Here is a 12,043-nt window from a genome sequence, read left to right as displayed (position 1 = left end):
CATAAAAGTTGGCCTAGAAGCCTTGGGTTAGCCATCAAATTGCTTAAAAGTTCCAGCTGTCAGATTTAGCCAGGATACCAGGAAGCAGATACTGTTCCAGATGTGAGGTCCTGACATACTGTAATTTTGGACTATTCACAAAAGTAGCATAAATGTGTTCCGCAGTATTTTGTTAGAGAAATTAAAAATGAGAATAGGCAGAAGTACATTTGACTTTATGAGGGGGGGGGAATGTTTTTTGCTAGCCCAGCACGAGGAAAAAGTGTAGGGCTGCCATGTAGGGAAAGATGGTTACAGTTAAAACCAGAAAAGGAGTTTCAAAAAGGAGGAGTGGGAACTGACCAGAAAAAAAATCTGCAGCCACCTTAAAAAATTGAAGACAGCTTGGGGAAATCACCCTCAGCTCCAGGCTAAGGTAGATAAAGCAATTATTTCTTCCACAAGTTCTGCAGAACTTGCTAGATAACAATAAAAGTTAACTTTTCTGCTAATTTAAACACACCACAGCAAAATTAGGATCTCATCATCCACTGAACAATAAGAAACCTCAGTATGGAATTATTTCTAGCCTGGGCAAAAACTCTACGCAGAAGAGCCCTCAACACAGGGAGGAAGCTATGTTGTTGTCTTCCATTTTTGAAGTGGGAAATATAAAATCATGTTCTGGCTGTTTATTTGCCATACTACTTCAAGAATCTTAGAAAAGCGTAACACTATGGTATCTTTGTGCTGAGCAGAGGTTAAAGCTAAATTTTACAGGACACTAGTCCGCTGTGAATTTTACGCATTGTACAACTTTAACAAACAGGGAAGGAATCCCGGAGTCGTATTTATGCCTTGCTTGTACATCAACTGTTGTTGTTTTTTTTGAGGGTGGGGGAAAGGGGACATTATATTTTCTCCCATCTCAGCATAAATATCCTTGGAAGCAGAAGTAGATGCAAAAAGATGCACCATTCATACTGATGAGGTGTCCATTTCAGAAAATTCATGGGGGAGCAATTTATTTTTTTAAAAAAATGCTGCAATTGCAGATCCACAAATCATTTATAAAACTGAGCGGGAGCCTCCTGGAATGTTGTTGCTAGAGGTGGAAGTTAACCTCTAATTAAGAGCAGATTCACATGAGTAAGTTTGCCAGCTTCATTTCTGTGTTTACAAAAATGTGGGGGTGTGTGCGTGTGATATAATAGTCCAATTCATCAGGAATTCCTTTCACATCTGTCCCACTATAGGCTCATGCAAATTACACACACACACACACACACAAACAAACATAGCTCAAAGGTGTCCTCATTGCCCATTTTTTAAAAACCTCCACATTCCATTTTAACAAAAGAATTTTAATTTAGTTAGCCTGTGGTTGCACCTAAAGTAGAATATTTAGAGTAATAAATATGAAAGCTGCCAAGGTGCTTTCAACCCTCTGACTCAATCCATAGGCAGCCTGATCCATAAAGTCTCAGCAGTTGGATGTAGCACAATCAAAGTTTTTGAAAGAGCTAGCCTCTTTCTATTAATCGATGCTTGAACAATAACATGTCAAGATTTAAAAGCTTAGGCAGGGGAAAAAAATCAGCACCTTTTTTGCAAAAGGGACCTCAATCAAAAAAGAAATTTTTTCCCAAACTGTAGCAAAAAAAGAAAAAAAAGGAGGCTGCATTGTTTTCTCAAGTGCAGTTAGTCTTCAACTTACGGCCACAACTGAGCCCAAAATTTCTGTTGCTAAGCAAGACAATTGTTAAATAGGTTTTGCCCCATTTTATGAGCTTTTTTCCATAGTTGTTAAGTGAATCACTGCAGTTATTAACTTAGTAACATGGTTGTTAAGTGAATCTGGCTTCCCTGTTAATTTTGCATGTCAGAGAGTTGCAAAGGGTGAACGCGTGACCCTGGGACACTGTAACCGTGATAAATACGGGCCAGTTGCTAAGTGTCCAAATTTTGATCACGTGACCAGGGGGATTGCTGCAACGGTCTGAAGTGTGAAAAAGTGTGAAAAGTGTAAGGCCCTTTTTTCAGGGCCATAGTAACTTTGAACGGTCACTAAATGAATGGTTATAAGTTGAGGATTACCTGTAAGGCACAGGTAGTGAACTGATGAACTGAGAACTGAAGAAGCTTCTTGGATGAGAAGGGCAACCTCAAGGAAGTTCAATTGTCTTGTGAAAAGCTCCTTTGAGACCACCTTAACCTGGACGATTCAGAATCTCCATTGACATTTGGATACCTGTAAGGCACTCCCAAAGCAGCACCTTTTTTACATCCCATTCTATTTGGTAATGATTTGAAATCATTTTCATGCCTGTTAGCTCCAAAATGCTGAGAACACGCAAGAGCACCACGAACCAAGGAGCGTCCTTCTTCCCCACCCGCCTTGACCAAAAGAAGAGTGAATAGAACCATCGCCCAAATCAGTGTTCTGCCCCACAAACATTACAGAAAATGAAACCCCAAAGTTCTCCTAGTCCCTCTTCCACAGATTCTTAATTTCAATCCCATGCATTTGTCTAATCCAGGGGTAGCATAGCTGACTCAGGAATTCTGGGAGTTGAAGTCCATGAGTCATAAAAGAGCTGAGGTTGCCTACCCCTGGTCTAATCCTCTGCAACCACGTGAGTGGCTGCTATGAGCAAAAGCTCTTTCAGCTAAGAAGCAGCTTTTTTTCCCTGCAATTAAATCCTCTTTCAAGGTGTGAAGGTGAAAGGATAGAAAGTTGGCATTTTTGCAGTTGAGTCCTTTATTCAATACTGCTAACCACCATTGCATGAGTAGGAGGGTGCTACATTTGAAATAAGGCCTGGAGACAGGTACCAGAAACAGGATTCTGAAACTCCAAGCCAGGAAGTGAGGTGAATTCTGGGAGTTGAAGTTCCACAGGTCATGAAATTGCCATAGTTGCCCACCCCTGGCCTAGTGGGTAAAATGAATCACCTGCAAATTCTGCTGTACTGCAGAGGCTGAGCAGTTTTTCCTTCATCTCAGATAAATAAATGAAAACCTAGGGGAAAAAACCACTCAGCTCTCAAACACCAACCAAGATGGAAAAATTATGGCTTGATGCTGATTCTGAAAGGACCCAAAGAGGCTATGTGGAAGTGTTCTAGGTGACAGGAAAGCATTCAGCCAATATCCTCCTTAGTTCCACTCAACAAATCTTTTCCACAATGCAGTTCACTGTCTCTGTGACTTGACAATATTTAACCAGAGCTATGTTCTTTCTTGTTATTTTCCCAGCCTCTTAGGAGCAGCCCAGATCATAAGAACTGATCAGTTGAAATTGTTTTTGCCTCCCATAATGCCATGTCAGAAGAAAATATGTATACTTAAAATATTACTTTTGATTTTCCTGTATGTATTTCATAAGAATTCTTGGCCAAAATAGCTGGCTGGAAAACTGACCTTGACAATGCACTCACAATATCAGTCTGATTCTGTTTGTTATCTTTTCTTCTACTATTTTTCTCCATCAGTTTCTCTTCGCAAATAATTATTGGCAGTACAACAATATGTATAATTTGGGGGGGAAAGATGCAGTACTCTGTGAATTGCAAGACAGAGAATAGTGAACAATGTTGTGAATTCAGGTCTATTCACTTTGCTGAATATTGTTCTTACAATACTTTGTATCCTGTCTGTCTCTTAAGTCATATCTGCTTTTTTTAAACCAAGTTTTTCCCAAGACTTAAAAAAAAGGGAAATTAGCCAAATATTACATAAAGCAGCCAGTTGGCTCTCACTGTCTCTGCTTCAAACTTATTGAGTGCTGAGTATACTGTATAGCCTCCCACAAGCTTCCCATGTCCTATGATTTTGTTTAGCAATCTTTCCATCTTTCTTTAAAAGAAAGATACATAATCTGTTTCTAGTGTTCCCTCCACACGATAATTTATATACATATTTATATATATATGCATGTTTACCCACAGCATTTGCCTGATGGTTCACAAAACGCTCCTTCTGATGGTGGTAGTTACAACTTTTTAAAAAACATTAACAGTCTAAAAATTCTACTGTTCACCGTTAACCAAACCTTGTGAAACCTGTAAACTAGCAAATACCGAGCACAGAATGATTAAAAGAATCAGACCTGTCTGCAGAGAGAGGGGTCCAAAAATACAATATGACCACAAATATATGATCAAAACTCTGCCCCCTTTCACCTATATGAGGCCTCATGATGTGAGATGTGCACAACACAATTGTGTTCTTTGCCACCTGGAACAGTTTCCATGATGCATCAGCATCTGCTCCTGGCTTGAGGCCATAATCCCATCTAGGGCATCCTTCATTTAATCATGGAAAAGACTCATCAACTGTGGATCCTCAACATTTCTATGGTTTCTGGCTGCAGGCTGAAATAATCCTGGGACTTTAAGATCACCAAGTATGGTTGCACCCATCCTGCCAAAGACTTTCTACCCAGGGCCAATTCTTCTGCTCCAATACACCACCGGCCTGTTATCATTTCAAATTGGGAACTGTTGTACAATCTATTGGGCAGTGGACTTCCTGCACTGGGCTTGAGCATTATGGACCTTTGCCTATTAACCATCAGTGGCTCACTTAAGTGATATGATTTGTACCTTCGTGGAACTAAGACTGGCTGTTTTTGAACTATTAATGGACAATTTTGAACTGTTTGTGAACATTTACGACCTGCTTTGCAATGATTATTCTTGCTGGATTGACTATTAGCAATTTATCATCTTAGAGGGTTGACTTGTGAGAGGAGGAATGGTTTGCTTGAAACTGCTGTTTCTTTTCTTGTAATATTGACCTATCTAATAATAAATGTTATTTAACATATGGGAAGATAAACTGCCAATCAAGCTAATTACTGATGGACTAGGACTTTATAACAGTGTGATGTAGAAGTGCCCACAGAACTGCACAAGTGGGAAAATATCCTCTATTGCTTTCCTGCATATTTAGTAACTGCTCAAGACATCTGTTGGAAAGACTTCAGGTCTTGCAGAGTAGTGCAGCAGCCAAGGGATTTCAGGGCTCCGTGCCCTCTGGCTGAATTTCTTCCTGTTAGGGGACCCTAAATGGGCCAGAAGCCACCCCAAAGAGGCAGCAAAGAAGGAAGGAAGTCCGGCGGACCACAGAGATACAGTGGTCAACCTGATCAGTCCAGGAGAAGCCTTCCAGAAACCAACAGAAAAAAGGCTAGCCTAATTTCAGAGTCTAGCCCAAGCTACAAGCAACCAGTCAAAAAGCACTATTTTAAACTGATTGTAAACAGCACGTTTGAATCTGGGTAAGATCATCAATTTTTTCTATCCTACTTATTAACTTTCCTGAAAAAAACAAATTCCCAAGAAGCAAAAAATCTCCGAACGTGAAGGAGAGGGATTTTTGCCCCACCCTTTTACTAATGGAAGTGGCAAATTAAATATTTTATGGATGACCAAAACATACAGAAATGAAATGAAATGAAATGAATATAAAACCTAAATTTTGATAAGTTTGGAATTGTTGAATGGTTAAGATTCTCATTTTAAAGGCAAATTTCTATTTTGATAATTTGAAAAATAAACCAGTGCTGACATCTAGTGATGGATAAAGACTATGACAGCTATGGCTTTTATACAGGACTTGGCAAAATCCAGAAAAAAACTAATCTGTGCTTGTGACCTTCAAAGCTATAACAATAGAGAACAGCTGTGGAGGGGGGAGAAAACAATTTGAGCTGCAGACAAAGAGGATTATAAACTTCAGGAAACTTTTTTGAACCTTTTTGGATTATAAATATCTACTAAACTGTGACTCTAAAGCTATTTGCAGAGAAAAGAAAACCTTGATTCTTGACCACTATGGAAAATCAGAGATTTGCAGAAAGAACTTATCAAGAAAAAATAAATACCTTTCAAGAGGAGACATATGAGATGCTGCAACTAATTCAAACAACAATGACTTCAAACCACAAAGAAATCCCAAATAACTTTGAAAACATAAACCAACTCATCTCCAATCTAATTTTACAAGAAGAAAAAATCCCAGGAAATAATAATACAGAAAGAGCAGATAAAACAGATAACTGAACACAAATTCCAGGATACTCAAAGATGGAACTTAACACAACAAAGAAGTATGATTTAACCCAAGTGGGGAAAAATTACAAGAAATATTGGGTTTGGAAAAGGTAGCTTATACTTTAAGACCACAAGACAAATTTGAGGATAAGAAAGAAGACTGGTCAAAATGGATGGCAGAGATGTCAGGGACACCACTAGAACTGGAGAGACAAAAAATGATAAGAGATACAGAGAGAAAATGAAAGAAAAAGATTTTCAACAAATATGAAAGAGCAAATGCCTCTTACAAAGATATTGTACTTGACTTATTTTTATGTCTACAGTGACACCTACAAGAATATGGAAAGACTCTTTGATTCAGCAGAATCTATTGATTAAAGATATTGGGCAAAAGAAGAAGGCCAAAGTGAAAATTAAGAAAATAGATGATGGGACTTATCAGAGAGAATATTTAAAAAAGGAACACCTGTTTGAATATAGTTAAAGTAATAGAAAGATTTTGGATATGAATTTTACTTTAAGAGGGAGGAGTCCCTTGAATAACAGTACTCTATTTCTTCTCTTTTCTTATCTTATTTCTTGATATGAGTAATATAAAACAGTTAAATAGCTTATATATAAGGTCATATTCTAGATATTTAAATGTGATTGATTTAAAGAAAATTACAATGGATTGGAAAAAAAATGTTTTGAATAAGAGTTAAAAGACCAGATGACTAGATTTATTAAATGGAATATTTAAAGATTAAATATATTCTTAATTATGGTAAAAAAAGAATGGAATTTTTTTTGAAATAAATATGTATTAGCTTAGGGGAAACATGCACTTTCAGTAGCATACTATCTTTTTTATCCCTCTTTACTCTTCTTTTTTCTTCTTATTTATTCCTTAAGTAAGGTAAAAGTTATGGGATGGTTTACATGAGAAAAAAATAGAATCAAATATTTAAATGTAACTAACTTTGAGAAAATCTTAACTAGTAAGAATTTTTTGAACATTGTGGGAAAAACAAATGCAAAAAAGAACTGTAAACGGGATCTATGATAGAAAAGAAATATTATATTGATGTGATTATTATTTGTGGAAATGTTAGAAATTTTTTTACTCAATTTTTATCTATCAAAGCAATAAGAATGGTATTAACTTAAGGTTGGTAAAAGAAAACTATGGGAAGAAGAGGAAATCAAGTAAAGCTATTATGTGGATTATAGATTATAGAAACCAATTGTTAACAAATGTTTTTTAAATGTAAACCCAGACAACACACTGTTTACCGAATATTAAGGTGACCATGTTAAAAAAATTAATAAAATATATTATAAAAAAAGACATATGTGGAAAGTTTGCATTCCTAATTCTTTCATTTAATTACATTTACTGAAATAGCAAAGAATTCATTTTATACAGTATATGTTTAATACTGGTTGAAAGGAGAGAATGTCATTTTGGAAATGAGATAGAAATTCACACACCTGGAAGTCATCTCTACCAGGATCATTAAAGTTTGTGCTACTGGCATCTGTTTGTGTGTTACACATTACAGCCTCTTCTTATAAAATCAATTGCGTACACAATCTTCCCCAATCATTTGAAAGTTTCCATTACAGAATCACTTAGCTTCAAAACACCCTGGCTGATGCAAATCTTGCAGCATTTCCCCAAAGAACTAGCCAATTATGAAAACCCCTAAAGAGTCCTATCATGACTCATGAACAAATGACTTTCATTACTTTCTCAGGATTATCAAGAAGCAAAATCAGGCCTAAAAGAGGTTCAGAATGAATGAATAAATTATACATTCATTCCCCCCCCCCCAAAAAAAATCTGATCATCTTGGGGATGGACTGAAATTCTAGCAGATATCTAAATCTGAGTCTAGCACTGCAGCAACTGCTTGTTGTGAACTATTTGTGTGAGTCAGACACTTCTAGTCTTACCTCCTTTTCTTTCCATTTAATCTCTGCCATGGTTTAGCTCAAGTATGCAATCAATAATAAGTTTCAAAGCAAAGTCTTGTTTCTCTTACAATCAGAGTGCTTCCAAATACGCTTTTTTCTACTTCATATTTTATGTTTTTTATAGTTAAAAGTATCAATTTTTGAAGCAGTCCTGCAAACAAATGACTGGACAATCTCTTAAAAAGACAAACGTTACATTTCTTGTGAACTGAACCTCATTGATTTCTGTGGAATTTATGGATAAATCGGTATGTTTTTAATTGCATTCTGAGTTTATAAAGCCACTGTGAGGATGATAGTAGTACAGACAACGTTTCAGCCACAGATTACTTCGTGGCTTTGCTTGAAACAGCAGAATTCTGAATACTAACTTAATGTAACAGCTGAAGTCTCAGTCTGTTCCCATCATATCCAAAGCATGGATGAAGGGACTTGGTTGTTAGTCCAATAAGGTATAATGAGTGGACAGTCACCTCAATGCATTTCTGTCCAAACCAAACTGAATTTCAGTGAAAAAACAGCCACTGTATAGGTAGCCCTCACTCAATGACAGTAATTAGGACTGGAATTTCCATTGTTAAACAATGTAGTTATAAACCACCACATCATGTGACTGGGCCGCTTAGCAAAGGAAGTTCCAGCACTTCTAATTGCTGTCATTAAGCAAATCCTGCACCACTGTTCAATGCAATGTCGAGTGGTTGCCATTTGTTTTTATACCCTAGTTTATGCATCAACAAGCCTTCTGTGGTCATAAACTAAACATATTCTTCTATGGTAAATGAAGCACCAAATTTGAAAGGTTCTTTTTAATCAGCATTTCTTAGACAAAAGAAAAAAGCTTTCTTTCCCAAAATAATGGACCAATGTTCACTGATGATGAACACCCGAAAATGTTCCTCAAGTTCTCCCTTACAATAAAGCTTCAGTAAGAGGATCTGAGATGTAGAACTAATGTAAATGTGGTTTAAGGTGAAAAAAGAGGCAGTTGCTGGTATCTACAAGTAGGTCCATTGCTGCCACATTTGATATTAGCAGGAGGCAATACAAATCTACAGGTAGGTTTACATGTTCTGAGGGGTGACATGATAGCAGTGTTCCAATATCTCAGGGGCTGCCACAAAGAAGAGGGAGTCAAGCTATTCTCCAAAGCACCTGAAGGCAAGACAAGAAGCAATGGATGGAAACTAGTCAAGGAGAGAAGCAACCTAGAACTAAGGAGAAACTTCCTGACAGTTAGAACAACTAACCAGTGGAACAATCTGCCTCCAGAAGTGGTGAATGCTCCAACACTGTAAGTTTTTAAGAAGAGCCTGGCCAGCCATTTCTCTGAAATGGTATAGGGTTTCCTGCCTGAGCAGGGGGTTGGACTAGATGACCTCCAAGGTCTCTTCCAACTTATTATTATTATTATTATTGTGCTATAAGAGTGTGAAGTCAATCCCACTGAAGACACGGCCATTAAGTTCCTTTGAATTTTCTCAAGACTGGCTGTATGTATAAATCAGCTACACTGCAGTATCTCCTCTTGGCACTGGCCACATTTATCTGAAACAATTAACCAGTGTTCCACATAGCTTATTCCCTCCCCTTCTGCTTGCATAAATGGAGGGCTCTTTTGTGCAGCTTCTCTTTTGCTCAGGGATTCATATCTGGAAACCTCACACCTGAACCTTTCATATCTCTCTGAGGAAACAAGATACTGTCTTCACAAATGAGCAAATGTTACTCAGAGAGCTAGTTCCGTTTGGTCTAGGTAGTATTCCCAATCTTCCAGAAAACACTTTTACTAACATTGCAATATAATAACAAAGGAATTGCAGTAGCATTTGCAGCCTGGAAGCCAAGGCAGCCATAAAATTGTGCCTAATTGGTAGTTATGGAGAATGGCAAAAGGACAAGGTGGCTAAATTTTTATTGCCTTGCTGTTCTCCATGGGCTGTTTGACAAAGTCCTTGAAATCTTGTTCTCTTTATTGCCTATCTACTCTGCTGCTAGTCAGGGAACCCGTATACTGTAGTCATTCTGCGGTGGGGAGATCACAATAAATCATGTTCCCTAAACAAATATTACAAAAAAAAGGAAAACATGCAGAGAGGTGTCTCTTTTTAGAGAACACCTTTTATTACTGGCAAAATCTTCTCTTCCTCCCCCCTGCCCCCTTCAAAAAGGATGGATATATCTGTTTGGTGTGAACAATAAATCAAAGCTCTAGGGAAACTAAATGGATCCATGGAGGAAAAGAGAGACTTCCATTAAGTATCCAGTTTTTATTCTCAAAGAAGTCTTTATCTGTAAGGAAAATTGTATGTCTCTGAGCGTTCAATGTACATTTTCTTTTCTTTTCTTTAAAAAAAAGCCTTATTAGCTATTGGTATGCATCTTGTAAGGGACGCGGTGGCTCAGTGGGTTAGGACGCTGAGCTTGTCGATCAGAAGGTCAGCAGTTTGGCGGGTTGAATCCCGAGTGCTGCGTAACAGAGTGAGCGCCTGTTACTCGTCCCAGCTTCTGCCAACCTAGCAGTTTGAAAGCACGTAAAAAATGCAAGTAGAAAAATAGGGACCACTACGGTGGGAAGGTAACAGCGTTCTGTGCGCCTTTGGCGTCTAGTCATGCCGGCCACATGACCACGGAGTCGTCCTCGGACAAACGCTGGCTCTTCGGCTTTGAAACGGAGATGAGCACCGGCCCTTAGAGTCGGAAACGACTAGCACGCATGTGCGGGGGAACCTTTACCTTTACCTTTACCTTATGCATCTTGTAATGTATATGTTGTGTCCCTATGATCTTGCTTTCCACTTGTCCCCAGACAATGAGTGAGACAGCCTTAAATTGTAATTTGCTACACCAGTATTTTCCCTTTATTCTAACATAATTGAAGAGTACTTCAAGGTAAGTAAAATCTATTAAAATATCACCACTACCCCAGTGGGCAGATAAGGATACGTGTCAGCAATGGAGAAAATAATGTTTGTGTCCATAATGTTTTCTGCCAGTAAGAGAGCAGTTGGATAGTAATGTAACTCAATTGCTGAGATAGGCCCTCCAAAACAAGGACACTTGCTTCATGAACAGCTTTGAGGAAGTGATTTGTTTGAACCTTGAAAACCCAAAGCAGCTTTTTATCTTCTTGAGAACTGACTGGAGACATCTTTCGCAGAAGAGCATAGAAATCCCAACTGGACAAAATGGGTGTTATCCTACTACTCTTAAGAAGACAATCAATGGCCAACAATCTTCCTGTTCTCCCAGCACTCCAAACTTCTGTAACAGCATAAGAAGTAGAGCATAAGGGAGCTATAGGAAAAAAGAGTGAGCTGACCAAAAGATCTTTTCTCTTTCTTTTTCTTTATGGGAGGCACCTACTAGAACAACAGTACAAATAGTTCTATTTGTCAAAGCCATAGTAAAGGTAAAGGTAAAGGTTCCCCCGCACATGCGTGCTAGTCGTTTCCAACTCTAGGGGCCGGTGCTCATCTCCGTTTCAAAGCCGAAGAGCCAGCGCTTGTCCGAGGACGTCTCCGTGGTCATGTGGCCGGCATGACTAGACGCCAAAGGCGCACGGAACGCTGTTACTTTCCCACCGTAGTGGTCCCTATTTTTCTACTTGCATTTTTACGTGCTTTCGAACTGCTAGGTTGGCAGAAGCTGGGACGAGTAACAGGCGCTCACTCTGTTATGCAGCATTTGGGATTCGACCCGCCAAACTGCTGACCTTCTGATCGACAAGCTCAGTGTCCTAACCCACTGAGCCACCGCATCCCTTAAAGCCATATTAGTTAGTACCAATTTTCTTAATTTGCATTGGCCACACAGAGTACGTTTTCTCAAGATAAAGTTGGCAATGTGTATGCTGGACACTCAGCCCTTCCTTCTTGAAACGTACATAGAAAATAATAAAAGAGGATATTTGTAGCTTATAGTTGAAATGAGGGGTCCTTTATGCTCTCTGAGCTTGGTTTTTTTCTTGCAAACGTTTCATTACCCAAACTAGGTAACGTCATCGCTGCTAGATTAATGAAACATCTGCAAGAAAACAACCA

Source organism: Vipera berus (assembly GCF_964194415.1).
Source record: "Vipera berus genome assembly, chromosome: 3".
NCBI classification, from domain to species: Eukaryota; Metazoa; Chordata; class Lepidosauria; order Squamata; family Viperidae; genus Vipera; species Vipera berus.
Note: the sequence above shows the minus strand (reverse complement) of the source record.